The 17,585-nt window shown below is 43.2% G+C and overlaps 1 protein-coding gene across 3 annotated transcripts in view; it reads left to right on the top strand.

Moving 5' to 3' along the window:
- LOC140495763 (muscleblind-like protein 3) overlaps nucleotides 1-17,585 on the top strand; it is a 287,745-nt gene that overhangs the window by 20,103 nt on the left and 250,057 nt on the right. Inside the window, exon 1 of one of the 3 annotated variants that reach the window (XM_072594840.1) lies at nucleotides 12,972-13,089. The exons of the other annotated variants lie outside the window; for them this stretch is intronic. The gene's annotated coding sequence lies outside the window, so the exon portion shown is untranslated. Of the gene's footprint in view, nucleotides 1-12,971; nucleotides 13,090-17,585 lie in introns of those variants that run through there. 3 annotated transcript variants of the gene reach the window in all.

Below are 17,585 nucleotides of genomic sequence, written 5' to 3'. Positions count from 1 at the left end.
AAGGAATGGCGCTCCGAAAGCTAGTGTGCTTCCAATTAAACCTGTTGGACTATAACCTGGTGTTGTGTGATTTTCAACTTTGTACACCGGTCCAACACCGGCATCTCCAAATCTGGAATAGATGATGTGGTATTTCTAAGGTATCCTATTAAGGACTAATTTGATTAAAGGTTCTCCAGCCTATTATTTGAACAATGCATTAAACCTTGATTGATTTGTGGCCAACAAACTTGGTAAATGCTTTGGTTTATTCTTGGATCTTTGCTTCTGAGTGTTTTTTTTAAATTTAAATATGAGGTCACATATACACATGCCAAATGCTATCAATTGCTGTAATCTCATTCTCCATTATAAATTATTCTGTTCTCTGAAAGAGCTGGGTAAAAAAGTCAAAACCCCTTGTTTTTGTGGAGTCCTGCAGATTACTTTCACAGTGTAACTGAATATTAAGACATGTTCTGTGTTATTAAGATCATGGTTATTCAATTACATCTCAAACGAGTTTATTGTTGAGGTAAAAAGGTGCATAGTTTAAAAGAAATGTGCCAATTAAAAATGCATTTAACTAGTTATGAGTTGAGATTGATAAATATGGCATTATATTTAAAGTAACCAGTAAAATAATTAGATATTTATCGACTTGGGGGAAGGAGGGGCGAAGGGGTGAAGGGGTTGAATGATATCAGGTCATCTGTGAATTATTATTAGCTAAAGTCTTTTCCTGGCAGGCTTTCAGTTTATCCCACCAATATGTAAATCTAACAGTCTACATATTCCAATTGGTGCTACTTTATCAGTTTAACCAAATGGCAGTGCTCTCACCTCTGAACTTTGATGGTTGTAAGTCCTGAGATGGTTGAGAGGTCTGAGCACAAAATTGATATTGTCATTCTCCCAATGCAAACTTTCAGTTGAGCTGCTAAACTGAAACACCACCTCTCTGTTCTACTAGATATAAAAAGTCTTGTGACACTATTGGGAAAATGATTAAGCAAGTCCTTTCTATTGTTCTAGCCAATATTTATTCTATCACTATCAATGGTACCTACAATAGGAGGACAAGAGATGGCACAAATTTAATACAGTCACAACTTAAACTAAAGGGTCTGAAAAAGAGGATTATTAAAGATGAGGAATGTTGACAGGAGAGTGGGATTATACTGAATAGCTCCTGTGGAGAAAAGTACCAACCTTAGCTGAATGGGTTGGCAATTTCAAAGGTGTGGTATAATATGATTCAATAGACCTTTCTTGTAAGTTCAATAACCATTCAATATGTTATCCTGCTTAATGGCTCTGTGCATATCAGCCTTGCCATGTAGTGTAGAGAGAACTCTTTTCTGTGCAACTCTTGAAAACCAGGGTCAAGCACTTAACTGCTCAGCTTTTCAGCTTCATCTGTTCCAAAGCATGATTTATCTTTTCGAGTAAAATTGACTGGTACTGGAGAGGAAAGTTGTGGTGATCTCATGACATATGTCAGTGGCATTAATTAAAAGGAGCTTATGAACAAAATAATGCTACTTTCAATGTTAAGGACCCCACAGGAAATATAATACTTAAAGGAGTAAATTGCCTGAATGTTATCTTGTGTTGCAGGCAGTCCTGGATATATGAGTGGAGCATGTACTAAAGGTACTGTTGCTTTCTGTCATGTCTGTGGGCTTTCCCCGAACTTGCGCCTGAATATTAATGGCAGCCAGTTATGCAGATAAGGGTCAGAGATTTCAGTGGGTAAGCTGGGAGTCAGCAATGTTGTATATTATGGAAGGAGAGGGGCTCTTAACCCCCGACTCCATGGGGTGATTCAATCTCTGATCCTGAAGAGGGGAGCCATTCTTTCATCCCATGTAGGGTGGCTCCCTGTTTATTTGGGGAGAAGTCCAATCAGAGATCAATTTTGGATATTTTATACATCCTCTGTACAACACTCAAATTGGGTGCTGAACAGTCTCATGTGCAACTTGTCCATATAGTCTGCTAAATCAGAAAAGATTGCTCCCACTGAGTTCAGTTTTAGTAATTCTGTTCACCAGAGTGCTTTTAATAAATGCGTTTTGACCCATTTGTAGCACATACATGTATATGTTAGCATTGCTGAGAAAAGACATATTTGATCAAAGCTTCTCATCTTTCACTCATCAGGACAATTTGTAAGAATTACAAATTTAAGGGAGAATCAACATGTATACTGTGTGAGAGGAGAGTGCTGATTGGTTGCAAAGTGGACCCTGACTGGTAAAGGCATTGCCATAGACAAAGCACCGGTTAATGATGATCGGTAGTGATCTGTCAGGCTTTGTTTTATTTCAAACAAGACTGGTTCACTCTGGTGATGGTATTACACTGAGAATTGATACCTGTTTTGTTGAGTTGAAATTGACACAGTGCATGAGCAAGTTATTTTTGTTTGCAAAAAACAGAGTCCAGAATATTATTATTTGCAGCTTCCAGTAGACACAAATGCTCCACTCTGTTAGCCTGATTGATAATCCTAAATTGGTTGTCAGTGTCATTCTTCACACATTCAGGATATCCAGGAAATGTTGTCCAATTACAGAATCACATCCAATGTTGGACTCTGTTGGATTTTGCCAGTGCAGGTTGATTAAACGGAATCTGGACCTTGTTTGTGGTGAACAGCTGAATATAAATATTTTGTAATTCAATTTTTTAATGCGACACCTTCAATGCAGACAAGTAAAAGTGACCCAAACCCCGTCTTCAATTGTCAGTAGGTAACCCTATCCCAAGTTCTGACTTGTAGGATTAAGTCAGCAGAATCTTTCACTCTACTTTCACTCTAAGAGGGGTTATAATCTGTATATTTATTATTAAATTTGGTATATAACATGTAGCAGGTCTAATAGAGAAATGGACAGTATTTAGGATAAATTTGCAATACTTTATTGATGTATGTTCTGGCTTACCATAGTCATGTGACCTTTGGCATAAGGCATCGACGTATCAGCCGGCTCAATAAGCACGTGGTACTCACAAGGAAGTTGTCCTGTAATGTGATGATACATACTTTAATGTGATGTCAGAGTAGAGCTGAGATAGAATCGTGCAAAATTTTGCAGAAGCACAACTAATGACAAAGAGAAAGACAGACCTGAAATGTGAAGAGGTGCTGAAAGATGCTAAAACCCACAGAAGAAGAACAAGGAATCAGGTCCTAGCTGAATCATTGACATTATGGCTGTAAACTTTGCCCTTCCTGTACCACTCAATATAGAAGGCAATGTGAAACAGAACCGACAACTTTTCCACTCTCAAAAAGTGAACTTTGAAAACGTAATTGGTTTAATTAACACATGGGAGCAGCTAGGAATAGCTATAACCTCATCACTGTTGTGGAGAACCTGTTTCAAACCCAACTCTTTCCTTGCTCCAGGGCTTGTCGGCTCTGGAAGCTGTATTTATAACATGGGCCAAACCAACAGGTTAAACTGTGAAACCTTTATGTATATCTATAACAAGGGCAGAAGGGTCCCCTGATCAGCTATGTTTGATTTTGCATGGCAACTGTTCATTAATAACTATGGTGGACTCCTTCCCATAAGAACTGTGGAAATGGACATAATCATGTGCTTTAGTTGCCACATACATCATGAGACTTGGATAGGGATGAAATAAAGAATGTATCTAAGACTTCTTTGACCAGGTACATGTTATTTAAGCGACGGGAGAGAAGGGTTGTCTTTCCCTAACAAGTTGTACCAATATCACAATACATAGACATCCTGCCTCATACTAGAGCCAGGAAACTTCCTGAATGAGGTGAACAATGCAATTGAAAACCCAAGCTATTGAGGGGAAAGCTATCTGGGAAGTTATTCACCAAAGATACAGATAGAGTTATACAGTATGGAAACTGAACCTTCGGCCAATCTTGCCCATGCTGACCAGGTTACCTAAACCAAATTAGTCCCATTCATCTGTAGTTGGTCCATTTCCCTCTAAATCTTTCCTATCCATCTACCTGTCCAAACGTCTTTCAAATGCTGTAATAGTATACGCCTCTACCATTTCCTCAGGGAGCTTGTTTCATTATATGCGCCACCCTCTCTCTGAAAAGGAGATAAACTTACCAAAATTGGTGGCATTGTGGCTCAGTGAAGAACGTCATTGAAATAACTGCACAGAGGTTGAGTCCTACCACCAAGTCATCCTTTATTTATGTGTGCACAGTACAATGGATGTGACCAGCCAGCTTGGAGTCAGTCCTCAAATGAGAGATTCTAATCTCCTGAAGCCGAGGCTTCTTTGATTGGTCCAGGTTAACAACCCCAATGAAGAACTTCATAGTCAATGAAGTCTAGCTGGTCCTAATCACTACGATCATCTAAGAGTACAATGGGATCTTGATCAACTTAGCCAAGGAATAGCAGATGGAGTTTAATTTAGATAAATTTAAGGTATTGCATTTTGGTAAGGCAAACCAGGGCAGGATTTACACAGCCAATGGTAGGACCTGGTGAGTTTTGTTGAGCCAAGAGACCTAAGGGTGCAGGTACGTAGTTCCGTGAAAGTTGGTTGCAGATAGAGAGGGTGTTGAAGAAGATGTTTGGCACACTTGCCTTCATTGTTCAGAACACTGATTTGGGACATCATGTTATGGCTGTACAAGACATTGGCAAGGTGACATGTATAGTACTGCATACAATTCTGGGGAGGGGGTTGCCCTGCTATAGGCAGGATATCATTAAACTGGAAAGAGTGCAAAAAAATTCACAAGAATGTACCAAGACTGGAGGGTTTGAGTTAAATGGAGAGGCTGCATAGGCTGGGACGTTTTTCCCTGAAGTGTAGGAGCCGAAAGGGGTAACTTGTAGAGGTTTATAAGATCATGTGGGACATAGAAAAGGTGAATAGTCAAGGTCTTTTCCCCAGGGTAGGAGCATCTAAAACTAGAAGACACAGGTTTAAGGTGAGAGGGGAAAGATTTAAAAGGAACCTGAGGGGCAACTTTTTCACAGGGATATGGGTCAAATGCAGACTTTAGTTTGGAAACAAGGTTGAGTTGGAGCTAAGCACCTGTTTCTATGCTGTATGACTCTATGACTCTAGAAGTGTGCTCTTACAGCTGCTGTACTCCTCAAGGGATTCACTTGTTTCCAGCTGCCTATACCTGACATACGCTCCCTTTTTCTCTTGACCAGAGCCTAGTCATCCCAGTGCCTGCCAGCCTTGTCCTTCAAACTAACAGGAACATGCTGTCCCTGAACTCTTGTTAAGTCGCTTTTCAAAGCCTCCCATTTGCCTGATGTCCCATCAGTGGAAGGCCTCTGCCCACCAACCCCCCCCCCCCCCTCCCCGCCTGTCAACGTTTGAAAGTGTTTGTGTGGCGCCATCAAAATTGACCTAACCCCAATTTAGAACTTAGACTTGTGGACCACATCTATTCTTTTCCATAGCTATTTTAAACCTAATAGAATTATGCTCACTGGTCCTAAAGTGCTGCCCCACTGACACTTCAGTCATTTGCCCTGCTTTAGTTCCCAAGAGGAGTTCAGGTTTTCCCTTTTCCCACTGTAGCCATCTACATAATGATTGAGAAAGTTTTCTTGAACACACTTAACACTTTCATTCCCATCCAAGCCCTTAACACCATAGCAGTCCCAATCTATGTTTAGATACAACTCTATTATTCTCACAGCTATCTGCGATCTCCCTATATATTTGCTCCTCAATTTTCCAACGACTACTGGAGGGGGGCCTACAGTACAATCCCATCAAAGAGATCGCCCCCCTCTTATTTCTCAGTTTCACCCAAGTAGCCTCACTGGACATTTCCCCAGGAATATCTTCTCCAAGTACTGGCTGTGATGTTTTCCCTAATCAAAACGCCACTCCCTCTCTACTCTTGCCACCCCTTCTATCTTTCCAATAGCATCTGTACCCTGGAATATTGAGCTTCCAGTCCTATCCCTTCCTCAGAGCTGAAAATGTGTTGCTGGAAAAGCAACCCTCACCTTAACCTCCGTCCACCTATCGCATTTCCAACACCCCTCCCCCAAGTCCCTCCTCCCTACTTTTTAATCTTAGCCTGCTTGGCACACTTTCCTCATTCCTGAAGAAGGGCTCATGCCCGAAACATCGATTCTCCTGTTCCTTGGATGCTGCCTGACCTGCTGCACTTTTCCAGCAACGCATTTTCAGCTCTGATCTCCAGCATCTGCAGTCCTCACTTTCTCCTATCCCTCCCTCAGCCAAGTTTCTGTAATACCTATAGTAATCCAGTCCCATGTTCCCATCCATGTCCTGAGCTCATCTGCCTTACCTATCTGCCTTACCTCTTGCATTGAAATAAATGCACTTTAATTCATCAATCTTCCCTCATTCCCTACTGTACCCTTGCCTGTCTTGTCTATTTAAGTTGGTCTCTTTAACTCCTATACTGGCCTCAACCTTCTCTCTGGTCTCAATACTGCTGAAGGTCCCACCTCACTGCCAGATGAGCTTAGGTCCTCCCAAGTAGCTCTAGCAAATCTCCCTACCAGGATATTGGGCCCAACGTTTAACACGGCTCCAACAAAACACTTTGACCTGATTAATGCACTACAATGTATATTTAATTATCTATTTTAATGTAATTAAATATCCAGAGGTCCTTTTCAAATAGACAATGAACCATGTAAATCAAAGAGGCTGGCTTTGAATTCAATTTGGTAAGCATACCTTAACCCAGTTTTGTGGAATTGATGGTAAGAGCTCAGATTGAAGGTGACATTGGACTTAACGCCATTAATTGGCATCTCAAGGTAGCTGTGTGCGGATAGGTGACTAGATTAATTGCTTTCCTGCAATTGATAATGAGCTTCCACAGGGGTGGATAGGAATGACACCATTGGTGTCTTACAAACACCGCCAGCTCCTTGGCAAGGACACCCATCCCTAGGGCTGGGAATAATGCAGGTCATGGTTCCAGGTTAGCAGCAGAGTAATACATGGATCATCACGTGATTTTCCGACATTGTAACACAACAGCATTCTATTCAATGTAGCATAAGGAATGTCGCAAGACATATGCAGGCATTTTCAGAATTTTGACAGTTCTAGTAAGCAAGTGTGAATTTCTCTTTCAAGTCTACTCTCTCTGTTTTCAATGCTAAACTATAAATGTAAAACCCTTGCGTGTCCACATTGCAAATGACTTGATAATATTGAAAGTATTCCCCAGCAATGGAAGAAGCAATAAACACAGAGCAGAGAATTTACCACTTATGCAGTAATAGGCTCACCATTTCTCACTACACCTCACCCTCTGAGCAAAGGGATCTCAATGCTTGCTTAATTCAAATGGATTAAGGATGGTAAGTAATACAATTTAAAATGATTTAATCTGCCCTCTTCTCTAATATGCTAACTGCAATGAATACACATTGAGAACTCCAGGCTGGCTCTTGCAGTGCAGTGGTAGTGATGCTATCTCTGAGGTTGGAGACCTGAGTTCAAATCCTAACTGCACACACAGAGCTGTGTTATAACATTCTCTGAATAGGTTGATGAGAGAATATATGAAAGGAGCTGTGCGGTTTTACTATCTTCCCAACTGCTTGCGTCACTCAAGAGCCTAGAGCTCCATTGCATGGTGTTGCATAAAGTAGTATTTCTTGACATAACTCAATCTGAGCTCCACCCACTCTAAGCAGTATGGTGGCTCAGTGGTTGTCACTGTTGCCTCACTGCACCTGGGAATGACTGTCTGTGTGGAGTTTGCACATTCTCTCTGTGTCTGTGTGGGTTTCCTTCGGGTGTTCCAGTTTCCTCCCGAAGACCAAAGATGTACAGATTAGGTGAATTGGTTATCCTAACTTATCCCATAGTGTCCAGGAATGTGTAGATCAGGTGGATTAGCCATGGGAAATGCAGGATTACAGGGATAGGGTAAGGGGGTGGACCCAGGTGGGATATTCTTTGGAGGGTTGGTGTGGTCTCAATTAACCCATTGGCCTGCTTCCACACTGTTGGGATTCTACGATGATGTCACATAGCCCCTGGTTGGAGAAACAGTTGCAGTTTAGTATGATCTCCAGATGGAGGTATCTCCTTGTCAAAAAGAGTTAATATACCTGAGAATTAATGCAACTTGTGTATGTTTACTGCAATGTAATAAACTATATCTTGCCACCTGAGACAAGAGTCTATTCTGCTAAGACTTATTTGTGGTCCATCTTCCACCATAGAATACTGAACAACCTCTTAAACTAGCACAGGAAGGTAGATTGTTGACAGCACTCAACCCCAACCAATTGTTCATATCAAGCTATCACATTGCAGAAGGGTGAACAGCTGTTTGGAGTCCATTAAGCTGGATCAAACCACACATGGGAGAATGAATATGATCAGATATCCTAGCAGAGCAGAGGGAGGCCATAGAGTCCTAGTTACCTTGAAGCTGCATTTGACAGGATTGACTGGGAGGTCAGTGGATAAATCTCTTGCTCCAATTTAATTGGTTTACACTGCCCAATCAGGAGTGGGGAGTTAAAATCCTAGTCTATGTATTTAAGAATATTCACAGCTAGCAGTGGGGTGCAGTAATTACTCATCAGGTTTCTGATCAGAACAACTGACCATACCCAATACCCAGAAAAAAAGTTGGGGGTGGTCAAATTCTATTTTTTATCATAAGCGATTACAGGACTCATTCATTGTAATTGTATCATTTATTAATCATCGTCTTGGTCCTGCCTTTATCATTTGAGATTAAAGGATTAATCTCAGACTTGTACTGGCAATTAGGGCATTACGTTCTCCCGAAAAAGGTTTGCACACACAAATCTCAGAATTTGAGAAGGTTTTTAAATTGCATATGGGATTTTTGGCTGTATAATCGGGGCAAAGGGTACAAAAGCATAGAAACTTTGTAGAATGTTTATTGCAATGGTCGCTCAGTGGCTAGCACAGTTGCCTCACAGCGCGGGAAACCTGGCTTTGATGCCACCCTCGGGTGATTGTCTGTGTGGGGTTTGCACATTATCCCCATGTCGGTGTGGGGCTGCTATGGCTTCCTCCCAAAATCCAAAGATGTGCAAATTATATGGATTGGTGACACTAAATTGTCAGTCAGGCAGCATCCAAGGAGCAGGAAAATCGACGTTTCGGGCAGGAGCCCTTCATCCCGAAACATTGATTTTCCTGCTCCTTGGATGCTGCCTGACCTGCTGTGCATTTCCAGCATCTCCATTATCTGCAGTCCTCACTTTCGCCCACACTAAATTGCCCCATAGTATCCATGGATGTGTAAGCTAGATGGATTAGCCATGAGAGATGCCAGTTACAGGAATAGAGTTAGGGGGGATGCTCTTTGCAGGGTCCATGTGATAGGTTGAATGGCTTGCTTCCACACTGTAGGGATTTTATGATTGCTTCAGGCTCAGTTTCAGCATTGTGTCTAACTTGCAAAGCTACAATTCCAGAAAATACTGTGGTATTAGACTTGTTGCAGAGGAATTTTTGCCAGAATGGATTGTGGGTTTATATTATTTAGAGACATTGGGGAAACTGGGGTTGTTCTCCTTCGAGCTGAGAAAGCTAATTAAACCTTTAATTGAGGCCTTCAAAATCACGAAGACTTTTGAATAGAATTTTTTGCTCGCATTAGCAGCACATTGCCCAAAATTGGAACGATGCAGAGAAGAAAAATTAATGTGGAGAAAATGTTTCCCATGATAACCAGAGGACACAGTTTCAGGTAAATGACAATTGAGGAAGGATTGAGATAAAAGGAAGGGACTTAATGTTGAAATTTATTAGGAGAAAGTGAGGACTGCAGATGCTGGGGATCAGAGCTTAAAAATGTGTTGCTGGAAAAGCGCAGCAGGTCAGGCAGCATCAAAGGAGAAGGAGAATCGACATTTTGGGCATGAGCCCTTCTTCAGGAATGAGGAGGGTGTGCCAAGCAGGCTAAGATAAAAGGTAGGGAGGAGGGACTTGGGGGAGGGGCATTGGGAATGCGATAGGTGGAAGGAAGTTAAGGTGAGGGTGATAGGCCGGAGAGGGGATGGGGTCGGAGAGGTCGGGAAGAAGATTGCAGGTCAAGAAGGCAGTGCTGAGTCTGAGGGTTGGGACTGAGAAAAGGTTGGGGGAGGGGAAATGAGGAAGCTGGAGAAATCTGTATTCATCCCTTGTGGTTGGAGAGTTCCTAGGCAGAAGATGAGATGCTCTTCCTCCAGACGTCCTGTTGCCATGGTCTGGAGATGGAGGAGGCCAAGGACCTGCATGTTCTTGGCAGAGTGGGAGGGGGAATTAAAGTGTTCAGCCACAGGGTGGTTGGGTTGGTTGGTGCGAATGTCCCAGAGGTGTTCTCTGAAACGTTCCGCAAGTAGGCGGCCTGTCTCCCCAATGTATAGGAGGACACATCGGGTGCAGCGGATGCAGTAAATTTATTATCCAAACTTCAGAGTCTGAAAGGATGGCAAGAGCAGATTAAATTGCAAAAGGGAGGTTGATAAGTTCTTGAAAAGAAAAATATTGCAGGAGTATGATGAATCAGATAACATATTCAAACAGCAGGTATTGGTGTCTTGAGTTCAATGGCCACCTCTGTTCCAGGATTTGATGATTTTACTATGCTTTCCATCTTTAAATAAAATCCATGCATCATTACTATTGCTGTGGGCAAGTCCAGAAATACCAGTGCACATATATTTACCTTCACAACAAGATTGCATGCAATACACAAGGAATCATTTTCTGTCCTGACACCAAGTTGGCAGAGTCAAGATTAGAGTGGTGCTGGAAAAGCACAGCAGGTCAGGTAGCATCCGAGGAACAGGAAAATCGACGTTTCAGTCAAAAGTCCTTCATCAGGAATCCAAGGTGGCAGAACCAGGCCAAGGGTGAGCTTAATGTCTAGGAAGCCATTAATTCCTCATCCCCTCCCGATGGTACTAAACCTGTGAGCACAGCTCATGTGTGGTCCCTCACACTCCCTGGAGTAGATCACAAAGCAAATTAAAACACTCCTGATGCTTGGCATAACTTTTATTTATGTAACACTTTCAACATAATTAAATGTTCCCAAGGTGCTTCTCAGGAGCATTACAAAACAACATTTTACACTGAGACATAAAAAAATAATATTAGAGTTGATGACTAAAGGTTTGCCCAAATACTTAGGTTTTAAAGAGCTTTGTAAAGAAGGACTGTGAAGTAAGAAGTGAATTCCAGAGCTTAGGGCAAGGCAGGTTCACCAATAGTGCAGCAATTAAAATCAAGGATACTGGGTGATCAGCATTAGGTATGCACAAATAGCTAGTGGAATTGTGGTACTGGAAAAGATTACAGAGATAGGGAGCTGGAGAGGACAAGGAGGGATTTGAAAACAGAATGAGAATCCTAAAACTGAGGCATTTCTTGATTGGAAGTTAGTATAGGTCAGTGAGGACAGGGCTAAAGGGCATCTGGACTTGACACAAGTAGGTGGGAACACAAGTTGCAGAGTTTCCAGTGACCTCAAATTGATGGAGGGGCGATGTTGAAGGCTGACCAGAACTCTGTCAGTATTGTCAAATCCAGGACTTATCCTGATATCACTAAATCATCCTTTCAGATAATACCTTTCACCAGCTCAGGACGTTCCAAAGAGCTTGTCAGCAAATGAAGTTGTTTTTGCAGTGGTTAAATGGGAAATCCAGCAGCCAATGTTTGCATCACAAACTCCCAGGAGTAAACTGTCCCTTATATTTTTTATCCAGAGTTGGTCACTCCAGGAGGTTTACCAAGTCAGTTTTCAGGAAGATTTGCATATCATTCACAGTAAATGCATACCATATTGGATTTTTGATGCAGACCTCCCATTGCATTACTCTTACTCTGTCAGAAGAAGTGGCATCCTTTGGTGTGATGCTACCATGACAAGGTTTCTTGAATCAGATTCTCCTAGGAAATGACATCACTACAGGAAATGACATCACCAACCCAAAGAAACCCAAACATATATATAGAAAGCAGGAAACATCAGCAGTGCTTCATCTGGAGGCTCACTGAAAATGTTTCCTAGTATGGTGACGAAATGTCTGAAAATGAACCTTCCAGCTCAGCGAGCAAATCTACATTCACACCCTCCTGCTGGTGCCATACTATCAGAATTCTACCGCATATCATATGCCACAAAGATCAAGTACTTGTTGAGATAGATGCCTTGGAGTTTATTAATGGCACTAAATATTTATATTGCTATAATATGACAGACTTGTACATAGTGTGGATTCAGTGTTTATTGATATTACTGTGTACTACATGCACATAATTGACTGAGCACACTACACTGATTCCATTCTACAAAAGAGTGATGGAAGGCAATATAGACACTGTTTTACACTGGAACATTATTTGAGTTGATGTCATGTAACTGTCTAAAAGTTACAATGCCATCTGATCTGAAATCTATGCAATAACACAGAATTGTTATTAATAACAAGATTAAATGATGGGTGACTTGCACCACAGTGCTCCTACAGGCTGAAGGAATGAATAAAAGTGATGGGTGTTATTGGCGCAGGTCAGACATCACCTCAAACATACAATTGTATTTGAAGGTTATAATCATAGTATTAGTCGAGATTTCAATCCTGGGAATATGTGATCACAGATAGTTTTCTTGTTACAAGCACCATATGATTTTCACTTCCTGCTGCCTCCAATGGATAGAAACATTTAGCAGGGATTATAACAGACAAATAATTCAGTACCATCAGTTCTACATCCAAAGGTTCAAACAATGCTTTGCTGCGACAAATAGGAAATCTCCAGCATTCTGATCTAATGCAGCTAGATAAGCCTCAGTTTGCAAGGGTGTTGTCCTCAAATCTTTGTCCGTTTCTCTGCTGCTAGAATCAGCAACTGGGTTTCATATCCTTGCTGTCACCTGACATTTATACCTGAGGATTAACGATTGACACCATTCCAGGTTGCTCATGAAATAATCTGCAGCCAATTACTGGGCACGCTGACTTAGGTCACTGAGTAAGGGTTCTGCAGCCGGGTTGCTGCCTTTGCTCTTTATTCACACAAACCAATAGACAAACCAGTACAATCTTTGTACATGGTGAGGCGTGGATAGCTGAAATTATATGGGTGAGTCCTGACAGTTGTTTATGTTTGAATCTTTTGTGTTTCAGCTTGTGACTGCATTCCGTTTGCCTAATTATATCTGTCAGAACCTGACAAGATCTGAACAGCATCCTACTCTGACCTCAGTAAAATCTTTAGTCTTAGAGCCCCAATGAACACAGTGCAGATTCTGCAGATATCTAAGAGACAGCTGAAAGGCTTTTCTCAAACTTACGGATGAAGGATTTCAAACAGCTTTAAGATTGAGACACAGGTATAATTAATACAAATAGTTCAAAAAGGCTTCCAATATCAATACTTTTAGCTCGCAGTTCCTATTTTGAAAAAAATCTGGGATGAATGATACTAGGTCGATGACAGGAAGGTCACCTACTTTCCCAGTTGATGATGTTCCTGTTTATGTGGAAACAAATGTGAAGTAAAAAACAAACAGTGGCTAAACCCACACAGACATGTCTGAGCACTGCAGATACTCAAGCCTTCAGTCTAAGACATCACCAAAAATCTCTCTTGGAAATGGAAGTCCTTGGGTTTAGCACAAATTTCCCTGAGAATGATTACGACAAGAGGGGGAGAACATGAAATGCAATTGCAAATGCCACAATCTGAAATAAGAAGAGATAAATGTTCGAATCTGAAGAGTCAGAGAATGGGCGTTAAACTCCCAATGTCAATTTTGTTTTGAGTGTTAAAAAAAATCATCTAAATACTTAAGGATTAACATCTGAAATACTAGACAAGAGATACTTTAATACTGGGGCTTAAGAATAGGCCATTTGGCATTTCAGTTTTGTTTCACCTTTCAGTAAACCAATGACCAATCTGTTTGTGGTCTTGATTTCAGTTTTCTACCTGTTTTCTCAAAGTTCTTGACGTCTTTGCCTCTCAAAAATCTGTCTAACTCAGCTTTGAAGAAAATCAATGACTCAGCCTCTACTGCTTTCTGGGGAGGGAAATTCCACATATTACCAACTCCCTGAGAGATTAAAACTTTCCTCATCTGTCTTAAATGGGAATTCTTAATATTCTGAAACTGTGTTCTTTAGCTTTATCTTGCCACAAAAGAAGGCATTCTTCCAATATCCATTCTATCATGTCTCCTCAGAATCTTATGTGTTTCAATAAGATCATCTCTCATTCTTCTAAATTCAAATGGTTATAGGCCTAACCTGCCCCGGCTGACCCATTGTCTCAGCCTGCTCCTGCCCCACTGAACAACCCCACACCGCCCGTTTCTACCTCCTGCCCAAAATCCACAAACCTGATTGCCCTGGCCGACCCATTGTCTCAGCCTGCTCCTGTCCCACCGAACTCATCTCTGCATACCTCGACATGGTCCTGTCCCCCTTAGTCCAAGAACTCCCCACCTACATTCGGGACACCACCCACGCCCTCCACCTCCTCCATGATTTTCGCTTCCCAGGTCCCCAACGTCTTATCTTCATCATGGACATCCAGTCCCTATACACCTCCATCCCCCATAATGAAGGACTCAAAGCCCTCCGCTTCTTCCTTTCCCACCGTACCAATAGTACCCTTCCACTGACACCCTCCTTCGACTGACTGAACTGGTCCTCACTCCGAACAACTTCTCTTTCCAATCCTCCCACTTCCTCCAAACCAAAGGAGTAGCCATGGGCACCCGCATGGGTCCCAGCTATGCCTGCCTCTTCGTAGGATATGTGGAACAATCCGTCTTCCGCAGCTACACTGGCACCACCCCCCACCTTTTCCTCCGCTACACTGATGACTGTATCGGAGCTACCTCGTGCTCCCATGAGGAGGTTGAACAGTTCATCCACTTTACTGACACCTTCCATCCCAACCTCAAATTTACCTGGACCGTCTCAGACTCCTCCCTCCCCTTCCTAGACCTCTCCATTTCTATCTCGGGCAACCGACTCAACACGGACATTTACTATAAACCGACCAACTCCCACAGCTACCTAGATTGCACCTCCTCCCAACCTGCCCCCTGTAAAAATGCCATCCCATATTCCCAATTCCTTTGCCTCCGCCGCATCTGCTCCCAGGAGGACCAATTCCAATACCGAACAACCCAGATGGCCTCCTTCTTCAAAGACCACAATTTCCCCTCAGACGTGGTTGTCGATGCTCTCCACCACATCTCCTCCACTTCCCGCTCCTCCGCCCTTGAACCCTGCCCCTCCAATCACCACCAGGACAGGACCCCACTGGTCCTCACCTACCACCCCACCAACCTCCAGATACATCGTATCATCCTTCGTCATTTCCGCCACCTCCAAACAGCCCCACCACCAGGGATATATTTCCCTCCCCTCCCCTATCAGCGTTCTGGAAAGACCACTTCCTCCGTGACTCCCTCGTCAGGTCCACACCCCCCACCAACCTAACCTCCACCCCAGGCACCTTCCCCTGCAACCGCAAGAAATGCAAAACTTGCACCCACACCTCCCCCCTCACTTCCCTCCAAGGCCCCAAGGGATCCTTCCATATCCATCACAAATTCACCTGCACCTCCACACACATCATTTATTGCATCCGCTGCACCTGATGTGGCCTCCTCTACATTGGGGAGACAGGCCTCCTACTTGCGGAACATTTCGGAGAACACCTTTGGGACATCCGCACCAACCAAACCAACCCAACCGCCCCGTGGCTGAACACTTTAATTCCCCCTCCCACTCTGCCAAGAATATGCAGGTCTTTGGCCTCCTCCATCGCCAGACCATGGCAACACGACGGCTGAAGGAAGAGCGCCTCATCTTCCACCTAGGAACTCTCCAACCACAAGAGATGAACTCAGATTTCTCCAGCTTCCTCATTTCCCCTCCCCCCACTTTATCTCAGTCCCAACCCTCAGACCCAGCACTGCCTTCTTGACCTGCAATCTTCTTCCTGACCTCTCCGCCCCCACCCCCTCTCCGGCCTATCACCCTCACCTAACCTCCTTCCACCTATCGCATTCCCAACGCCCCTCCCCCAAGTCCCTCCTCCCTACCTTGTATCTTAGCCTGCTTGTCACACCCTCCTCATTCCTGAAGAAGGGCTTATGCCCGAAATGTCGATTCTCCTGCTCCTTGGATGCTGCCTGACCTGCTGCGCTTTTCCAGCAACACATTTTTCAGCACTAACCTGTTCAATGTTTCTTCCCAAAATAATCTTTCATTCCAAGAAAGCGTCAAATGGATATTCTCTGAACTGCTTCCAATGTAATGAACATCTGGGGCATTTGTGTTAAAATTGGGAATGCTCTCCAATAGACTTATCGAGCAACAGCCTGGCATTGTCACAATACAATAGACAATAGACAATAGATGCAGGAGTAGGCCATTCTGCCCTTCGAGCCTGCACCGCCGTTCAATATGATCATGGCTGATCATTCCTAATCAGTATCCTGTTCCAGCCTTATCTCCATACCCCTTGACTCCACTATCTTTAAGAGCTCTATCCAATTCTTTCTTAAAAGAATCCAGAGACTGGGCCTCCACTGCCCTCTGGGGCAGAGCATTCCACACAGCCACCACTCTCTGGGTGAAGTAGTTTCTCCTCATCTCTGTCCTAAATGGTCTACCCTGTATTTTTAAGTTGTGTCCTCTGGTTCGGCACTCCCCCATCAACGGAAATATGTTCCCTCCTGCCAGAGTGTCCAGTCCTTTCCTAATCCTATACGTTTCAATCAGATCCCCTCTCAGTCTTCTAAACTCAAGGGTATACAAGCCCAGTCGCTTCAGTCTTTCCGTGTATGGCAATCCTGCCATTCCAGGAATTGACCTCGTGAACCTACGCTGCACTCCCTCAATAGCCAGAATGTCTTTCCTCAAATTTGGAGACCAGAACTGTACACAGTACTCCAGGTGTGGTCTCACCAGGGCCCTGTACAGCTGCAGAAGCACCTCTTTGCTTCTATACTCAATCCCTCTTGTTATGAAGGCCAGCATGCTATTAGCCTTCTTCACGACCTGCTGTACCTGCATGCTTGCCTTCATTGACTGGTGGACAAGAACACCCAGATCTCTCTGAACAGCCCCTTTACCTAATTTGATACCATTGAGGTAGTAATCTGCCTTCCTGTTCTTGCCACCAAAGTGGATAACCATACATTTAACCACATTAAACTGCATCTGCCATGCATCTGCCCACTCACCCAACTTGTCCAGGTCACCCTGTAATCCCCTAACATCCTCATCACATTTCACCCTACCACCTAGCTTTGTGTCATCAGCAAATTTGCTAATGTTATTGCTGATACCATCTTCTATATCATTTACATATATTGTAAAAAGCTGCGGTCCCAGCACGGATCCCTGCGGTACCCCACTGGTCACTGCCTGCCATTTCGAAATGGAGCCGTTAATCACTACCCTTTGTTTCCTATTAGCCAACCAATTTTCTATCCAATACAGGCGAGAGTTGGGTTTAGGATGAGCATGAGTTGAAGTCTGGGAAAAATGTGAGTGCCTCAGTAAGTCAGTTCCAGTTTGCCAAACTTATATTTAAAGTCAGCATATTAAGCT

Source organism: Chiloscyllium punctatum, chromosome 25 (assembly GCF_047496795.1).
Source record: "Chiloscyllium punctatum isolate Juve2018m chromosome 25, sChiPun1.3, whole genome shotgun sequence".
Classification (NCBI taxonomy): domain Eukaryota; kingdom Metazoa; phylum Chordata; class Chondrichthyes; order Orectolobiformes; family Hemiscylliidae; genus Chiloscyllium; species Chiloscyllium punctatum.
Note: the sequence above shows the minus strand (reverse complement) of the source record. Positions and strands in the feature narration are given on the sequence as shown.